Raw genomic sequence first — 12276 nt, forward strand, 5'->3', positions numbered from 1 at the left:
GGAAGACAAATGGTTGTATGGATTGACAGTCAACCTATATAAATGAGAATCTTGACGCCCGCTGTTTAACTTGTGTGTAATTAAGGCCACCACCGGAACCGTTTGTTAACCTGTTCATCTGGAGTGGAAAAGGATTTTAAAGGTGACGAGCCTACGCGCTTTCCACAGAGGGAAGTGAATACTGCACTGGACACGGAATAACGCACGAGTTCCGATGTGGGAAGGAAAGAAGAAGAAGAAGAAGTATGGGTGCGGAGAAATGCCTACGCCTAGAACTGCGGGTTTTGGATACACTTTGCCTTTCCGTGGGATAAAATATGTACTACATTATTTCTGGAGAATGATGATATTGTTTGTGGGGTTACGTATTTGCATACGGTTGAGTCTCTCTCTCTCTCTCTTTCTCTCTCTCTCTTAAGAGCTGCTCTGTTCGCTCTCCCTAACAGTAACAATAAGGTCAGTGAAAATAGGTTCTACCCTCTATCGACATAATTATGTACATTTATGAACTCCCGAACGGGAAAAATAAATAATTACTGAACAATTTACTCAACAATGGATCAAACTTATTTTCGCAAAATATACATTAACACACGGACACAACCACACACATACATGAAGGGTAATAAGGTAAAAATAAAGAATAAAAATAAAACTCTATTCAACTTCACAGCATTATCGAAAGGCCCCAGTCTCCAAGACAGGATGCAGAGAGGGAGAGAGAGAGAGAGAGACAGAGGGAGGGAGGAAACCACACTGATAAAAAGGTGCCAGTTGATAATTTTAGAAATTGATACGTTAATGTCACCACGCTTAGGAATTTGGACATGGAACACGTTTGAAATCATATATGTTGTGTTCACGGCTTGCATGTATGTATGTATGTACATACACACACATCATATATATATATATATATATATATATATATATATATATATATATATATATATATATATATATATATATATATCCGTCACCACGTTTAATATAAATTTACACAGCCTTTTTTATCTAAGCCTGAAAATAAGCTTCATCAAAATTCTGATCGCTAATTAAGACCTCACAAAGGTGAAAAATGAATCGAGTTTATTTGTCAATAGTAACATAAAAATATTATTGTTTATTCGACAATTCAAAAGAACTCTGAACTTTAATGGCTTCGAGTCCCGAAGTCAAAGGTTATAGGGGAACATTTGCTTTAATGGGGAAAAAATTACTAACAAAACATTCACGGATTTATTTATACGTGTGTGTGTGTATGAGTGTAACACACACACACAAACACATGCATACGTATGTGTGAATGTATGTGCCCTATTTAGGCTTATGTAGGTATGTTTGTTCAACACATGTAGGTTTATGTATGTATGTATGTATATAGTTAGTATTTATAAATTGTTTCAAACTTGTCCTTATAATTACATAAACAGGTTTAAGGAAGACTTGGTAAATATAGTAAAATAGATATAAAGGCACAGTGTATTGTGAACACTGTACTTGAATACACCTCAAACAGTGTACTTAAATACACTGAGGTGTATTCTAAGTACCTGAACATACAACTGATGACTGAAGGAATAACGTGAGGAGAACATTGGTTGAATACACAGGTGTAAGCAGGGTGTGTATCACGCGACAGGTGCGTAAGACTACATATAACAAGATACGACCGATGGGCGAAGGCACAACGTGAGAAGAGCAGTGTGGATGTAAACATAAGAGGATGAATGAAATATATCTGCTATATTAACAAGCGTAACTTGCATGCCAATCCATTCACTCCTTGTCAATGATCGCCGAGGAGCGTGTCGAAACGTCAGAGGAAATAAAACTAAGACAACAGGAAATCTTTATGTGTCCCTAGGATGCTTGATACACCAGCTACACGCTGATGATAAGAAGATTGTAAGACGAGTAGAGAGGAATCTGTGTAAACTGAATGCCGCAGAAACAGTCATTATTTTCAATATTCTTATCATTGTTATTATTCAGATGATAGAATTAAGAATACAGTACGATGTGAATTGAAGCATTCTAAGTGACCCAGAGATTTCAGTATGAAAACGAAGGTTTTTGTTCCTTGCGTGAATAGGATAATGTTTGGTTTGGTGTGAAGCAGTTGTGGGGTCATAAGATTCTGTCCATGGGTATAGAATGACTCCACACTGCAGCGGTAACTGATCATGATTTTTCATCGCCCTGGGTGAGACGTGAACCCAAGACATCTGAGTGGCATGCCACGACACTAACCACTGTACCAGCGGACCAGTAAATGGTTAACTCGTAGCTTTTAAAAGAAAATGATTATGATAAATGTTCAGCTGAGAAGATAAGCGCTTTAACGTGATAAAATTAGATAAAAATTTGGCAATGATTAGTGTGTTTGGGAGTAGATAACAAAACTGATAACAGACAGTGTTGCAAAGAATCTTTGGAACTGAATTGAACTGAATACAGAATTTAGGCCAAAGGCCAAGCACTGGGACCTATGAGATCATCCAGCGCTGAAACGGAAATTGACAGTAAGAGGCTTGAAAGGTGTAACAGGAGGAAAACCTCAAAGCAGTTGCACTAGGAATCAGTTGTTAGGAGAGGGTGGAAAGTAAGATGGGGGAAAGAGAATATGAAAGGAGGTACAGTAAAAGGAACGCAAAGGGTTGCAGCTGGGGGCCGAAGGCACGCTGCAAAGAACCTTAAGTAATGCCTGCAGTGCACCGCATGAGGTGCACTGACGGCACTAACCCGCCCCCCACGGGGAAGAGGCTTTGGAAGAATTATTGAAAAGAAATCTAATTATCAAAAGTCTTAGGTGGGTGGTAAAAGACATGTACGCAACAAAAGTTAATGGACTGAAATAATTTGAAAATACTGGTTGAATAATATGATTGAAGAGATGAGAAACGACATGGTTTGAACATGTAGAGAAAACGGTAGACGATGGCTCGGAAAATGGTATGAATAAACTTTAAATTTTAAGCAATGGTAGAAAAATGGGATTAAATAGCTTTGTAGCATGTTAAAGATAATTAATTAATTGGGAAAAGGCTTTAGGTTAAAAAAATATAAAAAATATGGCTGATGTCGATTAGGAGAGAGAGAGAGAGAGAGAGAGAGAGAGAGAGAGAGAGAGAGATATATCTTTCTCCATCCTAGCAATGGCATTAATAGTAATTTTGCAGCAGAATGAAGATGGTATAAAAAGGTTTTCAGAGAGAGAGAGAGAGAGAGAGAGAGAGAGAGAGAGAGAGAGAATATGTATCTTTCTCCATTCTAGCAATGGTAGTAACGACAATTTCACCAAAGGTTGAAGACGACATGTGATGATGGTTTCGAGAGAGAGAGAGAGAGAGAGAGAGAGAGAGAGATCTTGTAGTAAGATCTTACCAATGACTCACACGTCAGTGACTGAACGGAAAAATGTCTTGAGTGTGGATTTCCCATGAAGTCTACACGAGGCGCTTTGCGGATAACTGTACACAATCATATACGCGTATGAATGTCCGTATATAAGTAACATTATTCCCGTTTGGCACAATTGAAAATGCTGTTCAGATTCAATATCTGTTTTCAAGTGGGTGTGTGTGTGTGGGTGTTCGTTCTTGCGCGCGCGCATGCGTAAGTCGAGTGTTGAAAAGCTAATTAACTTTAAGATAGGTTCTGGGATTTTTTTTTTTTATCATTTACACCCACTCTCTCTCTCTCTCTCTCTCTCTCTCTCTCTCTCTCTCTCTCTCTCTCTCTCTCTCTCATCCTTTGGTGAAATTGTCATTACTACTATTTGCTAGGATGGAGAAAGATATATTCTCTCTCTCTCTCTCTCTCTCTCTCTCTCTCTCTCTCTCTCTCTCTCTCTCTCATCCTTTGGTGAAATTGTCATTACTACTATTTGCTAGGATGGAGAAAGATGTATTCTCTCTCTGTCTCTGTCTGTCTGTCTGTCTGTCTGTCTCTCTCTCTCTCTCTCTCTCTCTCTCTCTCTCTCTCTCTCATCCTTTGGTGAAACTGTCTTTACTACCATTTGCTAGAATGGAGAAAGATATATTCTCTCTCTCTCTCTCTCTCTCTCTCTCTCTCTCTCTCTCTCTCTCTCTCATCCTTTGGTGAAACTGTCATTACTACCATTTGCTAGAATGGAGAAAGATATATTCTCTCTCTCTCTCTCTCTCTCTCTCTCTCTCTCTCTCTCTCTCATCCTTTGGTGAAACTGTCATTACTACCATTTGCTAGAATGGAGAAAGATATATTCTCTCTCTCTCTCTCTCTCTCTCTCTCTCTCTCTCTCTCTCTCTCTCTCTCTCTCTCTCTCTCATCCTTTGGTGAAACTGTCATTACTACCATTTGCTAGAATGGAGAAAGATATATTCTCTCTCTCTCTCTCTCTCTCTCTCTCTCTCTCTCTCTCTCATCCTTTGGTGAAACTGTCATTACTACCATTTGCTAGAATGGAGAAAGATATATTCTCTCTCTCTCTCTCTCTCTCTCTCTCTCTCTCTCTCTCTCTCTCTCTCTCTCTCTCTCTCTCTCATCCTTTGGTGAAACTGTCATTACTACCATTTGCTAGAATGGAGAAAGATATATTCTCTCTCTCTCTCATCCTTTGGTGAAACTGTCATTACTACCATTTGCTAGAATGGAGAAAGATATATTCTCTCTCTCTCTCTCTTGAAAACATTTACACACCATTTTCATCCTACTGTAAATTGTTCTTTGCCAGAATAAAGGAGAAAGATACAGTATATAGGCCTATATATTTTCTCTCTCTCTCTCTCTCTCTCTCTCTCTCTCTCTCTCTCTCTCTCTCTCTCTCTCTCTCTCTCTCTCTCACCTAGAGGAATGTCATAGCGTGTTAAAGGAGACATTCTGATGATATTCACAATTAACTACGCGGATGTATACTATAGAAACAGTTATAGGAGTGGCTGACATATTAAAGGAGCACGCCTATACCAACTGCTTACGAGGGAGGCATCAGGTGAATATTTAAATATTTCAGAAAAAAATTGTTTATTATTAATTATTTCTGTAGTGTGAATATTCGTCTCACCAAATTCGTTTGGTGAATGTTAATCAACGTATAAACATTCAGCGTTTTTTTAAATATTTATTATGAATATTTAGTAATATTTTTGTAATCGGTAGCATTCGATGGGTCATCAAAATATTTTAAAAAAAGATTAGAGAAATATTCGTTAATATTTGTATAATCTAGGTCTTGGGTGAATGTTTAACCTTCTAAACAGCTCACATGTTTCAATCTAGATGCGTCTGGTGAATATTTATATATATTTTCTGACATCTCGTGAATATTTGCATCAACTGAAACTTCAGAAGTTCAAGCGAAGACGCAACGCATTACGACCCTAATAATATTCTGCTTGCATTTTAATACATTTTCTATCTATTTGTTAATTTATTAATTTCTTTTTTTCCTTTTTAATTTTAATACATTTTCTATCTGCTTGTTAATTTATTAATTTATTTTTTCTTTCTGTATTTCGCTTTACCACCTTTTACTTCTTGCTAGTGAACACCCTAATATTCTCTGGAAGCTTGAATTTCAAGTCAGTGGCCCCTTTGGTGGGCTCGTTCAATATGAATAGGGTTCATCTTCTAAATAATAATAATAATAATAATAATAATAATAATAATAATAATAATAATGATAATAATAATAATAATAATAATAATAATAATAATAATAATAATAATAATAATAATGAACATGCGTTTCATTGAAGGCATCTGAGGAATACTTATCATTAAAATATTTTTAAGGATACGTACAAATACCGACGTATGAGATGGATATTCCCTAACCTATCAATGTTTGACAAATATTTGGTCCTTCAAAAAATCTTGACGAATCTGTAATTATTATTATTATTATTATTATTATTATTATTATTATTATTATTATTATTATTATTATTATTATTATTATTAATGTGCAAATATTTACGCACGCAAAGATATTAAGACAAACACCTGACGACGTGAATTCTCGAGTTATCTCACTGAAATAAACAAGAGGCGACGATCCGTATAATGTCATCCCTTCTAGAGCGTATAATGATAATTGGAGGGGGCCCCTCACCCGTATCGCCACCGGGTTTCATTTCCGGTCGCGAGCCGGTTTCGATAACGCCCGTGGGAACCCGCTTAAAGAGAGAGAGAGAGAGAGAGAGAGAGAGAGAGAGAGAGAGAGAGGCCGGGAGGGACGCCCGGGAGGGTCCAGAGCCTACTGTCTCTCAGGCTAATTTAGGGACCAAAGCCTACTGTCTCTCAGGCTAATTTAGGGACCAAAGCCTACTGTCTCTCAGGCTAATTTAGGGACCAAATCCTACTGTCTCTCAAGCTAATTTAGGGACCAAATCCTACTGTCTCTCAGGCTAATTTAGGGACCAAAGCCTACTGTCTCTCAGGCTAATTTAGGGACCAAAGCCTACTGTCTCTCAGGCTAATTTAGGGACCAAAGCCTACTGTCTCTCAGGCTAATTTAGGGACCAAAGCCTACTGTCTCTCAAGCTAATTTATGGACCAAAGCCTACTGTCTCTCAAGCTAATTTAGGGACCAAAGCCTACTGTCTCTCAAGCCAATTTAGGGACCAAAGCCTACTGTCTCTCAAGCTAATTTATGGACCAAAGACTACTGTCTCTCAAGCTAATTTAGGGACCAAAGCCTACTGTCTCTCACGCTAATTTAGGGATCAAAGCCTCTCTCAGGCTCATTTAGGGACCAAACCCTACTGTCTCTCAGGCTCATTTAAGAACCAAAGCCTACTGTCTCTCAGGCTAATTTAAGGACCAAAGCCTACTGTCTCTCAGACTAATTTAGGAACCAAAGGTTACTGTCTCTCATGGTGTTTTAGGGACAAAAGCCTACTGTCTTTCAGGCTAATTTAGGGACCAAAGCCTACTGTCTCTCAGGATAATTTAGGGACCAAAGCCTACTGTCTCTTAGGGTAATTTAGGGACCAAAGCCTTCTGTCTCTCATGCTAATTTAGGGACCAAAGCCTACTATCTCTCAGGCTAATTTAGGGACCAAAACCTACTGTCTCTCAGGTTAATGTAGGGACCAAAGCCTACCGTCTCTCAGGCTAATTTAGGGTCCAAAGCCTACTTACTGTCTCTCAGGCTAATTTAGGCACCAAAGCCTACTGTCTCTCAAGCTAATTTAGGAACCAAAGCCTACTGTCTCTCAGGCTAATTTAGGGACCAAAGCCTACTGTCTCTCAGGCTAATTAAGGGAACAAAGCCTACTGTCTCTCAGACTAATTTAGGAACCAAAGGTTACTGTCTCTCATGGTATTTTAGGGGCCAAAGCCTACTGTCTTTCAGGCTAATTTAGGGACCAAAGCCTACTGTCTCTCAGGCTAATTTAGGGACCAAAGCCTACTGTCTCTTGGGTAATTTAGGGACCAAGGCCTACTGTCTCTCAGGCTAATTTAGGGACCAAAACCTACTGTCTCTCAGGCTAATTTAGGGACCAAAGCCTACTGTCTCTCAGGGTAAGTCAGTTAAGTTGTCATAAATGCTTGAAAGAGAAGGATATTTGCTCTTGGCAGTTAAGGGAGAGAGAGAGAGAGAGAGAGAGAGAGAGAGAGAGAGAGAGAGAGAGAGAGAGAGAGAGAGAGAGAGAATATGGGTGTCAATTCAATGGTGAAAAATGATCAAATTTTAAGAATCGAATTCCGGTGAGAATATTCATCAAAAAGCTCTGTTCCCTCGTCTCCCTCTGAGCTCCTGGTGTGAAAAACTGAATCCACAAATTGAAAAATTAAACTGATAAAGCCACATGCGAAAGAAATAGAATCACAATTATATAATGATTATAATCACTGGCAATCAGTGACTCGCTAATCTCATTTTGCCGGTAACACTTGCAAACACATATCGCGGTCTACAACTTTGCCACGTCTGTCTCCGTGCAACCTATAGGTCTAACGTCCTATTTTTCGAAAGTTATTTTTCGGGACGTAAAATATCTCTCCGTGTGATTATTATACCTAATAAAAAGTGAAGCATCATAGAACTATCTGAACTTGTGATAAAATCTGTCTATACTGTCGTGATTTTATCGTATTTTAACGTGATTATCGTCGTGCAAGCACCAGATTCTGTGGCGTTGGTAAGGCTGTATTGCTGTGTTTTTGAAGTTGTTAGTCTTTTGTTTTCTTGAATATTTATTATATTAACTGGTGATAGAAATTCATTTCTCAGTATAATGTGGTTCGGATTCCACAGTAAGCTGTAGGTCCCGTTGCTAGGTAACCAATTGGTTCTTAGCCACGCAAAATAAGTCTAATCCTTCGGGCCAGCCCTCTCTAGGAGAGCTGTTAATCCGCTCAGTGGTCTGGTTAAACTGAGGTATACTTAACTTTTTGTTATATTAACTTATCTGGGTTACATTGTTTAATCTATGTATGTCTTCTTAATATATATATATATATATATATATATATATATATATATATATATATATATATATATATACATATACATATTAGACCATGACCTCATTGTTTTGGTTTGCAACCACCACAGTTGTCTATCTACCAGGTACATATCTCAGTGTATAGGTCAAAAGATGGGTTTTAATCGGAGCAAGCCCATACGCCGGCCACGCCCCCGGCTTTTCCTCTCCCAGGGTCGAACCTGGGTTATCTCTCGCTAAGCAAGAGTTTGGGCAACTGACGATTGTATAAATAATTTCACCTGAAATGACTTCGCTAGATTTCAGCTGCTCAAAACCAGAGTAAAGAATTAGTTTCAATAACAGAATTCATTAAAGAAATATATAAATGAACAGATAAATAAATAAATAAACATTAACAGAGGAAAACAGTTATATACCTGACAGCATTAGACCTACAATTACGTCTTCGACTTGTTGCGTTATCTTGTTCCCTCGAACTGGCGTCTACTGGTGTTGAAATCAAATATATATATAATTATATATATATATATATATATATATATATATATATATATATATATATATATATATATATATATATATATATATCACACACATTACCACAGGTGAAAAATAAGAAACAGGGTATAGGTCTGACCGGTTTCGACTTTATTTCCAAGCCATTCGTCAGTGGCTTGGAAATAAAGTCGAAACCGGTCAGACCTATACCCTGTTTTTTATTTTTCACCTGTGGTAATGTGTGATAAATGAATCACGTACAAAAGTGATAATAATCATATATATATATATATATATATATATATATATATATATATATATATATATATATATATATATATATAAATGCCAGTTCCATCATAATTGTTACATACATTTTATTACATTATCATTGATCCTAGTAAATTGGTTTCATAATGCAGAGATTAGGTAATGTTAAAATAAATATCATCTCAACTTTAATGGAAGTAAGTTATAGTAATAATTAAAATGATCATTATCATTATTTATCTTCTACAACGCCGTGCGAAGCATAATGCCTCATAAAGATAATGAAGGATTTTTCGGCTAACTGTACTACCGGGACCTGTCCCCCTCTGGCTGTCGGCCTAAGAAACAGGAGATCAGCGCCTGCCCTATGAGCCCACAGAGCCCCAGGAGGACTTTAACTTTTTTAACTTTAACTTTAATACTACAGGTTGGCCAGTTTCATTTAGCGCTAATCTTAGTGCCAATAACCTAAGCCACTGCCTACTGAATTTAGAATATAGAATTTAGGCCAAAGGCCAAGCACTGGGACCTATGAGGTCATTCAGCGCTGAAACGGAAACTGACAGTCAAAGGTTTGAAAGGTGTAACAGGAGGAAAACCTCAAAGCAGTTGCACTATGAATCAATTGTTAGGAGAGGCTGGAAAGTAAGATGTAGGGAAGAGAATATGAAAAGAGGTACAGTAAAAGGAACGAAAGGGGTTGCAGCTAGGGGCCTTAGGAAGGCACGCTGCAAAGAACCTTAAGTAATCCCTACAGTGCACCGCATGAGGTGCACTGACGGCACTACACCAGTACGGTGGCCACTGCCTACTGGTTTCAAACTAAGGTCACCTGACTGGCGTCTACAACTGTAGCCGAGGAAACAAGAGCGCTTTACACCTCAACCCTCTCCACCATTCTGCTGGCAATTACCTCTAGTTCTCGCTCTGAGCAAGTCCTCAGTTAAAAGGATTTAGCCTTCTCTTATAGAGCTGCCATCCTACATGGCAGCTGGTACTTGAATCCTAAGCTAGGAGCCCAACAAACTCAGGTACTGTAAGATGAGCCAACTAGGCCTAGCGTTCACCAAGGGGGAAGGAATAGTTTCCTAGAGACATCTACATAACATACCTCTGATTCTCATATAATTGTCATTGATATATACAAATACAGACGGACTGGTATGAAAACAAGTGTCTCAGCTAGAATCAATGTAGACAACACCTGCAATGGTGTACGTCACGTGCTTAAACAGCTGTCAAATGGTGGATGCAATATCATGTTTTATGTAGTCTTGCGCTTCGATTATCCTCTGGATTTTGTAGCTTTGTCTGAGAATATGTGTGTATATATGCGTACAGTATATATATATATGTATATATATAAAACCGGAGATCGATCCTAAACCAGAGGAGAGAAATTTAACCTCATTTCCTAAAAAAAAAATTCTACTGTACCTATGTAGACCTATATACTGGATGTCTCACTTTGCGTGAGGGTGGACAAGGCTAATTTTTTGGCTCGTCAAAATAGAGAGAGAGAGAGAGAGAGAGAGAGAGAGAGAGAGAGAGAGAGAGAGAGAGAGAGAGAGAGAGAGAGACTTTATTTGTGATAATTAGGTTAATATCGGTCATATTATAAAAAGTAGCGGATAAAAAACAGTAAAAATTGCGCAGAAGTTTCTTCGACGCAATCGAGTTTTCTGTGCAACCGCTACAGCGTATAATCAAGGCCACCGAAAATAGATCTATCTCTCGGTATAATGCTGTGTGAGACGTGGCCCATGAAACTTTAACCGCGGGCCGGTGGTGGCCTATCCTATATCGTTGCCAGAGGCACGATTATGGCCAAGTTTAATCTTAAATAAGATAAAAACTACTGAGGCTAGAGGGCTGCAATTTGGTATATTTGATGACAAGAGGGTGGATGATCAACATGCCAGTTTGCAGCCCTCTAGCCTTAGTAGTTTTTAAGATCCGAGGGCGGACAGAAAAAAGTGTGGATGGATAGACAAAGCCGGCACAAGAGTTTTCTTTTACAGAAAACCTAAAAATGAAAGAGTTGGCAATTTTGCAACGTTTCTGTCAATGAAGCAACATGATCAAAAGCCCAGAATTCCGAGCTTGTTGGCGTCTGCTACGTGCACTGGAACCTAGGGGTGCTGTCTCCCTTACCCGATCCCCTACCTATCCCGCCCCCACCCGGGGCGGATAAACAGGTTTGCAGGAGGAAGGTGGATGTCTCCCCTACCTACCTCGCCCCGCTGGTTTACAGGGGGTGGGTGGCTGTGTCATGTCTCCCCTACTGTCACCCAGGGGATGACAAACAAGAAAGATCAAATCAGATTTAATTATTATAGATGCCAGCCGTGTCCAAATCTCTCTCTCTCTCTCTCCATGAAACTTCACGAGAAGTCAAGTCTTTAAAATGCGCGGCAAATACTTTCATTAGACCGATCGTCCAATTTCATTTTGGTTTCACTGCTTAAAAACCCACAAATATTCCCATCCATCTTGAGACAGGGCGTCTTTATGTTCCTCTCGCGTCTATCAACTTATCCATTCTATTGGCAAGAGGCGTCAATTTAATCGATTTCACTAATTGAAAGAGTTTTTTGAAGCTGGCGTGCGCTTACTGGCGCCCTAGTGGCGTCTATATAGCAACTACTTTTTCAGCTGTTATAGTTTTCGTCTCTTATCCTTCTCTTTCTTCTTGTTTTCGTCTCGTCTCCCTCTTTCTTCTTTGGATGTATATGTATGCAGTAATGGCACCCGAAAATCCATGTCTAGTTCAAATTCAGGACGCGAATCTTGGTCTACCCCATGCCATGCGGGTCAACGTGGGACTACAGAGGCAGCCTGAGACCTATAAAGACTTCATCAGTCCCAGACTGACTAATTCGGAATTTAATTATCTTTATTTAATTTTTTATCAAGAGAGAATCTTTACTTTTCAATCCACATCAAGGAGTCGAACAGCAAGAGGTTTTAAGTCTGAAATTTTTAGGCAATAAGATGCATACACCAACCGTTTCGTAACTGGATAAGTGCACCCGTTTGAACGGAGAGGCTGGACGTCACGAAACAA

The sequence above is a fragment of the Macrobrachium rosenbergii genome, chromosome 46 (genome assembly GCF_040412425.1).
Source record: "Macrobrachium rosenbergii isolate ZJJX-2024 chromosome 46, ASM4041242v1, whole genome shotgun sequence".
NCBI lineage: Eukaryota > Metazoa > Arthropoda > Malacostraca > Decapoda > Palaemonidae > Macrobrachium > Macrobrachium rosenbergii.